The sequence below is a fragment of the Equus asinus genome, chromosome 1 (genome assembly GCF_041296235.1).
Source record: "Equus asinus isolate D_3611 breed Donkey chromosome 1, EquAss-T2T_v2, whole genome shotgun sequence".
NCBI lineage: Eukaryota > Metazoa > Chordata > Mammalia > Perissodactyla > Equidae > Equus > Equus asinus.
Window position 1 is genome coordinate 70507283 of NC_091790.1, and position 11930 is coordinate 70519212.

At 47.1% G+C, this 11930-nt stretch overlaps 1 long non-coding RNA gene across 1 annotated transcript in view; it reads left to right on the plus strand.

Moving 5' to 3' along the window:
• LOC139041343 (uncharacterized) overlaps window positions 1–7445 on the plus strand; it is a 162554-nt gene extending 155109 nt beyond the window's left edge. Inside the window, exon 3 of the long non-coding RNA XR_011496322.1 lies at window positions 5725–7445. This is a non-coding gene — a long non-coding RNA (uncharacterized lncRNA). The remainder of the gene's footprint in view (window positions 1–5724) is intronic.
• The last annotated feature ends 4485 nt before the right edge of the window (window positions 7446–11930 follow it).

Here is an 11930-nt window from a genome sequence, read left to right on the forward strand (position 1 = left end):
AGTGAGCAGCTGGTGCCACGCCAGGAAAGGTAAAACGGAAGCAGGTAGGTGGCTGGCCCCGGGTAAAACATATGCCCCTTGAAGCCAGAAGCCATAAAGAGGAAGCTTTCCCGGAATCAGTAAGTTTTCAGAACAGGGGAATCTAGCTTTGCCCGTGACCTTAGTGCTCTCAATGCTGTGCGCTCCTGGGGCTATAACAGTAAATGCCTTCCCTTGGTTTCTGGCACCGAGTGCCTAAAAGTCCTGTGATTGCCCATACGAGAGCCACATGGCGCATCTTTGGTTAGGAGAATTACTTTAGGGCTCAGTTCCTGAAACGAGTCCAGAGCCAGAAAGGCGAAGTGGTTTGTCTGGTGTTATTCCTAACAAGCCCCTTTCAACGCCACCTGAACTGGTGTTAACGAGGTGAGTGTTGGAGAAGCCCTAAGGGTGGGGGCTGGGTGCCGGGGAAACCAACTGTGCGATTCGATTCGGGCCTTGGAAGTTTCAGGCCTGTCCCCGTCCCCATCCCCACCCCCAGCCCTGGGGTGGGGGCGGGGGCAAGAGGGGCTGAAGGTCACGCTGAGTAGCCAACGGCCAATGACCGTAATCGACTATGCCCAGGCGATGGAGTCTCCGTCAGACTGCGAAAGGACGGTGCTCAGACAGCTGCCGCGTTGGCGAACACGTGGAGGTTCGGGGAGAGTGGCACACCCAGAGAGGCCCCGGGAGCTCCTCCTCCCTGCCACACATGTTTTGCTCTATGCACCTCTTCCCTGTGGCTGTTCAGAAGGGAGAGGTTCTCCCGAGTTGTGTGAGCCGCTCTATCAGAGCCCTCAAACCCAGGGAGGGGGTGGTGGGAACCTGCGGTCTCGCGGCCGCTTTGTCAGGAGCACAGGTCACGACCCGAACTTGCAATTGGCATCGAAAATGGGGGCGGGGAGAAGGGTAATCCTGCAGGGTGTGATTCTATCCCCAGGAGGATAGAGTCAGATGTGAGCTAAGTATGTTCAGCTTCTTGACCTGTAAGGGATATGATGTGTCTAAAGGGATGGCTCTGTTTTTTCTTCCTTGGATTCTTTACATTGGATGCAGGGCTATCAGCTTCTCTGATAAACTACGGCGACCATAAACGGACGCTTTTGAGTGGGGCAAGCTGGACACCGTGGTTAAAGTGTAGCCCCCAAGAGAGCAGTAGCTGCCATCTGCCTGTTAATCAAGAAAGCAAAAAAATCGGCTATGGACCTACCTATGAGGGTTTGGACTCCTACATCAATTCTCTAGTCTACCAGTGACTGATGAGGCCTCTGGCTATCCCAAAATAGAATACTTCAGTATCAAGATATGATGCCAGAGACCCTTCAGATTTCTTTAATATCCTGTCATATCTTAAACTCTGCTGCCCTTTTCCTTGATTCCAATGGGTCTTTAAGCCATGCTTGCCCAGAAGTGACCTCCAGCCACAGAGGTCTCCAGAGTGAATCATGGACGTTAAACATGGGCCAGAGATGCTTAAACTGTTAGAAGTGGTACAGGTCCCCCAGAAAGTAGCTGGGATCCATGGTAAAGCCCTTCAAAGGACATAACGTGGCAGCTGCAGCTGCAAAAATGGCCGCTCCATCAGGAGAGCTTCTCTAGTTACCATTAATTTCCACACTGCCCTTGTGTGAACTGACACCTTCTGTGAACTTACTACAGATGAAGTGAGGGAAGCTACTACACAGCATTCTCAGTTGCCCCCAATAGTCAAGGGCTGGAAGACAAACAAACGAGGGAAGGTTTATGTCCCCAAATAGCTTTAGTGTGCTCATGCCAACTTAACTCGCAAGGATTCAACCCACTTTGATTTTGGTAACACCGTGACCTCACAGAGACCACCTCTGACCTCATAGAGACCCCTTCTGCCCTCACTGACAGACAGAGATCTCAGCTGACCTAACAGAGTCATCCCCTGACACTTTAGACACTCCCCTTGACCACACAGAGACATCCCATGCCCACACAGAGACTTGTCTGACCACCCAGAGACCTCCACTGACCTCATAGTGAACCCCTCTTCCCTCAAAGTGAGGTCTCCTGATTTCACAGAGAACTCCCTGAACACACAAAGAACTCCCATGACCTCCAAGAAACCTCTAGTGACATTATAGAGACCCCCCTCTGACCTCACCAAGACCCGATATCACAGAGGCCAGCCATTACCTCAACAAGATCCCCTACAACACAGTGAGAACTCCACTAATTTCATGGAAACCTCAAGTGACTCTCACCAGATCTAGGATCTCAGGAAAATGAAGAGAGGATGGTGGGTGCACCCGCCCCTCCCCAACTGACTGACAAATCCCATGGGTCTTATTGACTGTTAGCACTCTGGAAGCGCCACTCCATGGAGGGAAAACCCTCCTTTCTATCTACGCATGCACAGCAAAGGTGACTGGCCTCAGAAAGGCCCTTGGGCTTGCTGAGGGACAGGTCCTTGTGGCACTGAAAGTGTGGGGGAGCCCACTGGTGGTGGCTGGGTGCAGCTGCTGGTGAACTGGGATTCCCAACTTCTACAACTGTGTCTCACATCCCCTTCTCCCCTTCTGCTCAGGTCCCACTCCCATCCTTTGAAAATAGCTTTCTGCCCCTCTTTGCCCATCAGGAGCCAGGGGGCAGGGCAAGGCTATCCCTCCTGCATGCTGATCATCCGGGGCCTCCTTTATTGTTTGACAGAACAAGGCCTCCCATCAGGAAGGAACTTTTCAACACAGGGAGCAGTAAATGTTTGACAAGTCAACAGGGCTCACAATGCTAGCCAAAGGAGTTTGGCCACACTAGGCATGCCACGCCCCCTGTGGAAATAGTGGGGAAATTGGCAGGCCTGCCCTTCCAGGGGCAGGCACCTCCCTTCACTCTGGAGTCACTAAAGCCATGCCCTCCTGCTGCCCAGAGCTCTACTCTTGAGAGAAATCCATGACTAAGGGCCAAGGCAGGCCTTCCCCTGGCCATCTCCCTGGGTGCACTGTGGCAGGGCACGGGGAGAGGTGTATCCTCTGTAGGAGCCTGCTTTGTCTTAAGGAGGCCAGCCATTCCAGCTTCCTGGGATGAGTCTCTGTCTGGGGTCTACGATGGGGAAAAGGGCCCTGAGACCTGAAAGTACCCTGGCAGTTGTCATCAGCCTGGTTGGAGCAGGAGGCTGCCAGGCAGCTAGTGTGCCCAAACTGTGTCTCAGCCCCTCCACATTCTGGCTCCTTCCAGCCCAGGCCGGGCTCCTGAGGGAGGATGATGAACTTGGCAGCAGCCGGTGCAAGGGCACCAGCAGCGGGGGGTGGTGTCCCACAACCTCCTGGGATGCATTGGGTGGGGTGGCGCCCCCTGTGGTGTGGCATGTGGAGTGGGCTGACTCTGGTCACCTCTGGGGCAGGGATCCACCTCAGCTCAACAGAGGCAAATACAACAAATGACACTTGGAGAGGAGCTCAGGGATCTTCATGCCCCTGCCTCAGGATAATTCCTCTTGCCCAACGACTCCTATCAGACCCAATCCCAACATTCCCACGTCCAGATTTGAGACCACAGTGGTGAATTTGGAACCTACTTCTTACTTCCCTGTCCAGCCTACTGTGGTGGTGTTCTTGGTGGTTGGGAAAATGGCACTGGCGGTGGCTGCAGCAGTAAAGGCCATGGTGGCAGCTGCTTCCCAGACATCTGGCATCTTGGGGACCCGAGGAGTGCATCGTTGGTGTACCCACACCCTCCCCAGCCCCCCATCTCTCCCATCTGGCCTAGTGACTCTCACCACTCCAGGAGCCCTGCTTTCCTCACTTACAGCCATCTCTTTGACTGCACTTGTTTAAATTACATGACCTTGAAACCTCCCTCCATAAGTTATTCAGATCAAAATTCTCCCTGGAACCTCCTGAGTTGGCTGAGAACAGAGCAGCAAAGTCCACAACATTCTCCAAAGTTAGAGGCAAGATTTTCATCTTGAACTTCCTGGGCACACCCCTGGGCTCCTAAGCAGGCTTCATCTGACGTTAATTATGGATTTCAGGCCATCCCCTTCTGTCTTTTTGAATCTGGTCTGCCTACCAGTATTTCATGTTCTGGAGAATATCTTGGGTATTTTCCAGGTGAAACTTCAGTGTTTCCTCATGGCTTTGCTGCCTCAGTTGGTCCAACAGCTTACAGAGGTGGGCCTCCTGGGCCCACGTGACTTCACATATGTTAAGTCACTGTGAATCTGTGAGTGAAAACATCTCACACTAGTTCTGTTCAATGGGTTCTTCCCCAACGTGAGATTTCTGCTTATTGGAGGAGATAAGAGGCACTTAAAAGACTGCCCACAGACGTTCATTTGTTCTTTTCTCTATGTATGAATTCTAGGCTAATCAGTCAGTCATAGTTCCTGGTTAAAAACCTTCCCTATGTAAGTTACATATGCACGGTGTGTTACTCTCTTGCATGCATTGAGATTTCTTCTTCTTTTGTTTTGTTTTGTTTTTTTTGAGGAAGATTAGCCCTGAGCTAACATCTGCTGCCAATCCTCTTTTTGCTAAGGAAGACTGGCCTTGAGCGAACATCTGCTGCCAATCCTCTTTTTGCTAAGGAAGACTGGCCTTGAGCTAACATCTGTGTCCATCTTCCTCTACTTTATATGTGGGACGTCTGCCATAGAATGGCCTGCCAAGTGGTCCCATGTCTGCACTGGGGATCCAAACTCGTGAAGCCTGGGCCACTGAAGTGGAACGTGTGAACTCAACTGTTGTGCCACTGGACCAGCCCAGAGATTTCCTCTTTATAACACCTCAACTGTACAGTTGGTTAATTTTGTAACATCATTGTGTTTCATAGACTAGGTATTTGAGCCGTGTTTATACAATTTTCCTTTTATAAGAACTCAGGTTGTAGCTCTGAGCTCAGGTCAATATCTTTCCTAAATTAAAATTATGCAAAACTTTCTGCTGGGATGGCACTTACTCCCAACTCAAATTATAGTCCCGTTATTGTGCTTTACTAGTAATCATCCCATTCCCAGGCCTCTAACGTAGGGGACCAGGGTTCAACCCAAGAAACTTACCATCACTGTGCAGTTAGATGGATCCTTCCTGGTATAGGTACCATTTCTTGGTTTTAAAGGTTACTTCTCCTGCCTAAAGTCAATTAAAAAATAAATTTCTCAAGAGGCATTAGGGAACCAAAGTGTTGTACAGCATGCAAGGCAAATATTGACCCTTACACAGGGCAAGAATGTGAAATGGAGCAATGCACTAGTGTCTAGAAACATGTTTTAGGGCACTGTCAATTACAAAATGTTCTCAAGATTGAAGAGAAAACTAAGACGGATTTTGGTAAGGTTATGAGAGAAGAAATCATCAAGGGGAAGGGATGAGGGCAAAGTTCACAATATGAAACTTTCAATCCAAAGAGGACATAAACTATGAATAAAAGACATTGATAAATGCTAGGAATAATGACAACATTGAGAATTTTTCCCCACTGGATTCCCATACTTTCCTGAAAAGACCATGGACTTAAGGAAATCTGCAGTTGGCATTACCAAGGTCCTGATCCCTCACTGACTAGGCTTTTCCTCATAGTGAACACACATGCCTGGAGCTTACCCAGCCTCAGGCCTTGTGGGAATCCCCTTTCTTCCCTCCACAACTCCTCTCCTTGCTCCAATGGGAAATTCTGTCTTATTTGCAGACCTGCCACCCTGTTCATGGGGAAAAGCCACTTGAATTTTGAACTGTCTTTTAGGAACCATACATATTCCTCAAGTAAAGGACAGGATCTCAATGAACGACTAAGTGAGCATTGAAGAAAACCTTGTAAGTCCTTGAGCAGAGCAGGAGGAACACCATGACACCAAGCCAAAAGCATTGAGGAACTCGTGGATGTGCATGAGCAAGCTCACAGAGTAAAGATTCCCAGTGTTTTCAACAAATGAGGAATTAAATGTTTCTAGTTAATCCAGAATAACCTAAATTTATGTTGCCTGGTGGTTTTTTCTACTGTGGCCTCAAACTTTGGGCTTACTGCTTAGAACAGAATAATTACTTAGGAACTGTTTAATCTTATTTTTTAGTTATTAAAAAAAATCCATTGAGTTTTCAGCACTGTTCTGGGTGCTGGCAATAGAGCAGCAACAAAGACATAAAATTGTGGTCAAGAAGACTATATTCTAGTGAAGGGGCAAACTACATGTCATTAAATCAATAAACAGAGTTACCTTCTCGTAGTTGTGTTATGAAAGAATAAAAATGAGAGCTGAGGGGAGCATGATATGTGGAAACTTCTCTGGATACTTGTTGAGTAAATAAATCCTTATTGACAGACTCAACAACAGAGAGAAGATGAATGATGTTCTCCAGCATCACATCTCTGTGTAGCTTTTGCCAGGATGCGCCCACCAAGGCCTATTCTTCCTGGGTGAAGCCCAGAACCACATCCATGAAGGTCGCTGATTCCTAAAACATTGTGGACATTCTGGTTCAGACAGGGACATCTCTACCAGAGTCCAGGGGCAGAAAGTTGACATGATAGAGTTGGGGAAATGAGGCTGTAGGTATATAAAGCTGAAGTCCTCTTTGGGGTTCTAGCCAAACGCTTCCCTGTGCTGATCTGGCATGTGTTATTCTTGCATAACCGCAAACGTATATACAGTCTGTACACAGCCTTAATACATACTAGCTTCATTATTAAGGAATATCACACGATGTGCAATAATATGGTAAATCTCATTTACAGACTGGCACGCTTAATACAGTTTATTGGTTGTCAACTTAAGAATACATAACTAGATTCTCCTCACCAATTTAAAGTGAATCACAGACTCATCACACAGCAGGCAATATCAATTGCCTGTGACATATAACTGTGATTATGTGTAAACATTTCCCCTATAGGAACCTTACCTTTCTCCTTTGTGAAATGGTTTAACAACCTCTTACAAATGTTGACCAACCCAATGAGCTAATTTGCAAAGCACTTCTTTTGCATCAAACACTCAATGCATATAAGTAATAAGTATGTTATTTGAATGAAGCCATGCTGACCATTCTGCAGAATGGAACAGACTTAGAGAACCCGGATCGGCAGGTACAGCCTCTGTCTCTTATCTGTACACATTCCCTGTGTTCACTACAAGGTAGAAGGACAGATGGTCCAGAAACACAACCCAAGGTTCCCTGATACTTCTATACAGAAGGATGGCCCTAGCCTGCCCCACCTGCAGTGAGGCTTCCATTGTGAATTTTCTCTGGGACCTCCAAGCATCCGCTATCATTTAGTTTAGTCCTATGCATCTGATAACAGGTAACAGCAGCCTCTCAATTGTATATGGTCACTCCAGGAGACCCCAAATGGCCACAGAACCCTCCACCCCATCCCCCACCCTGCCCCTCATCCCCTGCCTGCTGAGCTGTGCTCACCCCACCCCAGCTCTGAGCCCCCCAAAGTGAGTCCGACCCACCTGAAGAGTCCACAGCCGCCCCATAGAGACAGCAGGTGAGCCTGAGACCAAGTCTGAGAAGTCTGAGCGTGACAGTGGTGCCTGCCATAAGACTTGGACGCCTGTGGCGTCAGGAACGCCCCCTTCACGCCTCACCCAGGCTGAAGGCCCCACCCCAAAGATTCAGGGCAAGCGCAAATTGCAGCAAAAGGCCCACTGCTCCATGGCCTGAGGGCTGAAAGGAGTCACAGTCACTGCTGCTTACAGCTCTTAGGAAGGCACCGATGTATCCACCCTTTCCTCCATCATGCCCGTCACCACGCATATCACGCTCTGCGCTCCTTCAAGCCCCTCCCCTCACACCCCTTCCCACACCCCTCCCCACGCCCACCACGCTCTGTGCTCCTTCACGGCCCTCCCCTTCCTTCTTCACGACCCTCCCCTTCCTCCCGGCATCCTCCACACTCTGACCCTGCAGCCATGCTGCCGGGCTAAAGCGGGTTTAATTAATGGCGCCTGAGGCCGGCTCCTGAGGGCTCCTGAGGCAGCTTGAAACCCAGCAAAAGCTCCCTGGCTGATAAAAGCTCAGTGGCTAAAATGGAAATACTGGGACCCGGGTAGGTGGAACTTGCATTTTCAAAGCCACCTTTCCCTCCATCCCCTCCATCTGGTCGGGCTGCTGGAACCCTCACAGTGGAGAACTCCTGGCTGAGGGGTCTACACTTTGGTCATGCCTCATAGAAGAACAGCCCCAGCCATAGTATTAAAAGGAGGAAACATCACAGTGGACAGCTCTAATTCCTGCACTATAGACAGGAAACGCAGAAGCCCAGTAAGTGACCCCCTAAGCCCCTTCTCTGAGGCCCCACTCAGTGGGTCCACAGGACCTCCTTACCCACCATGGGCCTCTTGGCCTAGTTAACACAGGCAACAGGACCAGAAGTTCCCAGTGTTTTTTCCCAAAATGTTAGTGTGGTTTTATCTAGGTCACTGTATTTTGGGGTCTCTTTGTTAGAACAGCTTAACCTACACCTTAGCTAATATACCCTTCCCCAGGTCATCTGACTGATAAATCAGATGGAAATCTTCATTGTTACACAACATTGACCGTGTTCCAGATGCTTGTCACATTCAATTTCACTGTTAGGTAGTACTTATTAGAAGTTTTTGGGTGAAAAGTAAAATTCACAGAGCCCAGCGTATGAAGAGTGTGCTGTTAAATGATTCCTCCAGAATCTCCAGATGTTCTTTTTGGATTAAGACAGGCCATCAGAGAATTGCACACCTGGGCTGTCTTGATCTGATTCCTTGGAGAATTGCTCTGTGGATCTGAGCCTTGGCCCCGCGCCATTGGCCCACACTGAGGAGTGCCGCAAACAACCCCGTGAGCCCCACTGCTTCCTTGCCTGGAGGATGTGATTGAGGATGTGGTTTTCTGTCCTTTGTGTGGACCCAAGAAAGAAGTTTCTTTCAGACCTTGTACCAGGAATAATCGTGCTTCTCCTGAGCAACTGGCTTGTTTTGTTTTTGTGAACACTCTAAATTGTGTAACTGTCTGTGTCTTTCAAAGCCATCGAAAATCCTTTGGGAACAAGACAGGGTATAAAATAAAGCTATTCAGAGTTTAGACCAAGCTCCCTATTTAATGCATTATATTCCTTTTGGAAAAGTCGCTTCATTTGGCTGACTTTCTTTGCTCGTAAGTTAGAGATAATGAGTTCTTCCTGTGAGCAGAGTGTAAATTAGTGTTTTTAAAGCACTCAGAGTTCCCTCAATGCAAGTTATTATGGAAACTAACACTAATATTTAATTTATTTAAATCTCTGCTATTTTGTAATTCCCTCTCTTTTTATGTCATTCCTGAACTTTGCTTGCTCATTCATTTACTTGGCACGTTTGAGGATGTAACAGTGCACCAAACACCCTGGAAGGATACAGATTAAAAAGTCTGGATTGTGCTTTCCAGTAGCATGAAGAGTTGACGGTGTGTTTTCCACTAAATTAGAGATTTAAATAACAAGAAAACAATAAATGAATAAGTCAATAAATATCTTAATTATAAAATTCTGTGGTTTCAGTGAAGAAAAGAAATAGGGAACAGTGGGAAAGGATGACAGTTCTAGAGGTGGAGATGGAAGGTGCCTGTAAGAAGGCAACTTTCAAGCAAAGCCCTGGAGAATAAAAAGGAACAACTGTGCTAAGAGCTCAGGAAATAAGTCTTAAGGCATGAGACGGTTTGGCAGGGTGATGGATCTGAAAACAGACAGTGGCATCACAGTAAGCAAGGACAAAGGAGGAGTTTGGAGAGAAGGTCAGGGACCAGGCCATTTAGGGCCTTAAAGGTCAGAGCATGGGACCTGTATCTTCTCTTACCTTCCATAGGATGCCTCTTGAAGCACTTTATGGGCCAGAGTGATGTGGTATGAGTGAGGTTTTAAGGAGAAAATTTTGTTTGTATCTCTAGTGTGAGATAATCTCACGTAATAAGGGAAATGTTGAGGCAAGGTAAGCACTGAGGGTAGGATAGGGGAACACAGAGGAGGTGTCCTCTGGGAGTTCTCAATTCGGTTGTTGAGCAAGACTTCCTGAAGTATATGGTGGCTGAGCTGAGATGTGGAGAAATGAGTAAGAGTTCGCCAAGGGAAGGGAAGTAAGGGTGAACTAGACAGTGAACTTCATGACTGAATGTACAGTGATATGTGACAGCACGGTAAGGATGCTGCTGTATTGAAGCATCAAGTAAAACAGAGTATGAGGGGAGATGAAGCTGGAGAGGAGGCTAAAGATTGGACCATGGAGAAGCTTGAGTGTCTAATACTTTCTTCCCCATTCCATGGCTGGCAGGTGGGAGGGAGCTGGGTCCCATCTCCTAACATTTTTATGAGAATTATTTGCGAAAATAATTGCTGCAACCTCTTAAATAAAAGCTTACTTCCCCCCATACTTTCTTTGAAATAAGACCCCTTGGAGTACAGGTGGCCATGAGCAACTCTTCTGCAACCTGAGATGGAGCAGTTGGGAGAAGGTTACTCATCTTCACCTTTGCCTGTACCTTGTCACCTCCTATCACCACCTCCTCCTTTCCCTGGCTCTTGTCATCTCCAGACCTCTGCAGGGGGAGTTGCTGGTGGGTGCCCATCCCACTTCCTAATGAATGTAGGTGTGCTTAGTAAAATGCTGACAGATATGACGTGTTATGATAAGTGCTAATGGCACTAGATTTAGAGTCAGGGGCTGGTCCTAGGCCTTCTGCTTAGTAGGTGAGTGACCTGAGCAGGTCACTTGATTCCTGGGAGCTATTTCCTCACATATATATAAAGGGGGATGTATCTACCTCCCTGAGTTGTTGTGAGGATTAAATGAAAAATTGAATATATGCAAAGTGCTTACACAGTGCCTGCTTAGTAAACTATAGGTGTTATTGTTATCCATAGTAGGGAAATACTAATCAAAAGGGAAAGCAGACTCAAAGTTCTTTTCTGAACACTGATCATGGAAGACTAGGAAATGGAGAAGCTACTGAACAAAAATAAGGTAATGGACCGTGGCTAAATCACTTAACTCGTTTCCTCATCCAAACTGTGGGGGTTACAATTTCCATTTTGTGTAATGTATTGGATATTTATAAGGAATAGATGTTATTATAGATGCAAAAATTTTTTGAAAACTGAGTATTTTCTTGTTTTGCTTAAAGAAAATCTGGATCCTCCAAGAGATGACAAGGATTTTGGCAGGGAAATATTTCAGAGAGAAATTGTGGTAGAAGTTAGAGAAGCTGGCAGGGCTCTCACACTGTAATAGAGGTCTGACTTGAGGAAAGGGGGGACAACCTTGAACCAAAGTCAACCAATAGAGGAACCCTGCAGCTCACATCTTTCAGGAAGAGGGCAGCCAAGCTATCCCTGCTGAGCTCAGTAATGGGCTGGGAAGAGCTTGTGGGAGGCGTGGCCTCAGCACAAAGAAGTGATGGATTTCAGAGCAGCGGCTGGGGCCATTGGTCAGTTCTGCTCCCTGTAGCTGGTATGATCTTGTGGCCACCACATTTACTATGATGAAGAATCTATTTTCTTACCAGGAGAATATATCGTTTTGCAACTAAGACTATTTATTCTGATCCCCCTTCATATGTAAGAGAACTCATCCCGGCAAGTCCACTGCAGCCATTCTTCCAGTGAAGGTCAACAAATAGTGTGCAGTGCTCTGATAATGAGCTAAAGGAACTTGTGGGCATGGGCTCTGCTTTTACCTTAAGTTCGTTCTTGAAAGAGCTAATGGGGAACGTGTTAGTGTTATCTCTTAGAGCTGGTACTTTTTCTTTCTTGATACAAAATAGCATTTATTAATAATTTCCTCTGTATCCACTGACTTTTCTATCCAATGAGCCACCCTATGCCTTTCGATTGGAGCATTTAGTCCATTGACATTTAAAGTAGCTATTGATAAGAAGGTACTTATTGCCATTTCGTTGCTTTTTTTTCTGGGTGTTTTAGTAATTCTTCTCAGTTCCTTTCTT